Source organism: Echinops telfairi, unplaced genomic scaffold, assembly GCF_000313985.2.
Source record: "Echinops telfairi isolate 266 unplaced genomic scaffold, ASM31398v2 ScPeMD7_6273;HRSCAF=7185, whole genome shotgun sequence".
Lineage (NCBI taxonomy): Eukaryota > Metazoa > Chordata > Mammalia > Afrosoricida > Tenrecidae > Echinops > Echinops telfairi.
The window spans coordinates 3,489,142-3,491,153 of NW_022110173.1; the positions used below are offsets into that span (position 1 = coordinate 3,489,142).

Sequence of the window (2,012 nt, forward strand, 5' to 3'; positions counted from 1 at the left end):
GTGTGGTCCTCTGGCTGCGATGGAAGCCCAATCACTGCTGGGAGGAGGTTAAAGCCCTAATTACCCAGAAAACCTCTTCTAAAACCACCACATCCACTCTGATACCAGCTCAGCAGGCAGAAGGGGGGTTAAAGTTCAAATTCCCCACATGGCCTCGGCTAACCATAGTGAAGGACTGTGGGGTCTCGATGCACTTGACAGGCCTGCTACTTGGCCTTTTCTAACACCACCCCACCAAGGTGCTGGGGCACCTGTGACAAGCCGGCAAGGGTAGAAGGCTAGGCCCTCCACCTAACCTTTGCTCGTAGAGGTGGGAATGGAAGTACAGGTTTCTCCTCGGGTGTTTGGTTGGAATCAAATGGGATTTTCTCTATGTTGTCTGCCTTTCCCAGATCTTTGACTACAGAGAGCAAGCTTTCTAAGTTGATATCTCCATCCTATTTTCATAGGGAGGGGCTCTTCCTTCTGAAGTCTTACATCAATATTTTGAAGCATTTTCAAATGGAGTCGTTAGAACCTCGAATGCATCCCGCATTGCCATCAGCCATGTGTTAGCTTCCCGACTTAACTCCTTTTTGCCCTCTATCTCCAAAACTGAGCATAGCAGAAATGTGTGCTTGTTCACAACAAAGTGTGTTTGCTCTACGTTTGCCAACACGTCTGGCCTTGTCCTACCGGTGTTTCTTCCGTTGGTGCTGCGGCTTCTTCCGCTTCTATTTGCTAGGCCGTGCGGTTCAGTGTGCTCAGACTGGGTTTGTCCTTTGGGCCTCCTAACAATTGGTGGCGGCTTTTGAAAACTGTTTGCCTCAAACCCGCTGGATGGCAGTGAAGCCTTAAACGAGGGTTCTTGGGGTCTAGTCTTAGCGTTGTCATGAACCAGCTGATCACTCATTTCTCTGAACCTCCCATTCCTTGTCCTTAAGATGAAGAGGATCGGATTCGACCCTTCGCATGAGCGTTCCCTGCTTGGATGATCTCGGTGTTCAAGCTTCTAGCCTCAGATAAGGTCGAAAACCCTACCAGACAGGAGTTGGAGAGCAGAGCCGCCTCCCTGGGCTGGGTGTCCCTGATGGTTGCCCACGGGTGGATATTGACTAGCAGTTGATGGGCTGCACATGTGGACTTCTTCCCAAGACTCTCGGACACCATCCTAGATTTTTCACCATGACGTTTCACGTTTGTGGACAGTTATGGCTGGAGCAAGTGCCCAGATGATAAGCAAGGTACGTCTCTTGCTGTGGGGTACCTTCACCACAGGTCTTTCTCCCTTTCGTCACTTCCTTGTAGTCCCCTCAAGTCCCGCTCCTCCTGAAGGTGACGTGCTCCCCTTAGCCACCGAAGTCTTTGGTGTACCCATGGTGCCCCCCAGGGCTTTCATGCCAAATGCAGGAAGAGACTCTAACCCAGGGCACGCTGTCCATCCTGAGAGGCAGAAGTTTCTCAGGTGTGATTCAGAAAAGCCTGTTTAAGGGAAAGGAGGAAAAAGAAACCAGGCTAGAAAGAAAATAGGGCAGGAGGGGAAGGCGGAGCGCATGGGAGAAGTCACAGACGGAGAGATGGATGAGCGCAGTGGCCCAGGGAGACAGGAATGCAAACAGAGGAGAAGTTTCTACTGAGGCCGGGATGAATCATCCTCACCTGTCAGCGCCAGGCCTAAGCAAGCTGGCAGCTTCTTCTCTCAGGCTCCAGGTAGTTTTAGCTGCCAGCCTTGGATGGTGGGATCTGCATCTCGCTCCTATGAAAGTCTGCCAGAGGGACAGGGTCGCTTCCTAGGAGTAGCATGACCCGGCCAATCAGGATGCCCGGGTGAATTCCAGGGTCTGCGGCACCTCCACTCCTGGCCAGACACCAAAGAAGAACCAGGCCCAGGCCCACCCCTTCCTGGAATCACTGAGGCTCCTTGCTTGAGTTGGGTTTTTTAAAAAGAAATGGGCCTCGGTAAGGAACGTGGTGTGTGCTGTGATTTTGTTTCTGAGGGACCACGACTTCCACGGATCACTTGGTGGAAAGGG

At 52.0% G+C, this 2,012-nt stretch overlaps 1 protein-coding gene across 1 annotated transcript in view; it reads left to right on the forward strand.

The window, feature by feature from the left end:
- Positions 1-2,012, forward strand: part of CACNA1C (calcium voltage-gated channel subunit alpha1 C) — an 865,289-nt gene that overhangs the window by 517,277 nt on the left and 346,000 nt on the right. The window lies entirely within an intron of this gene.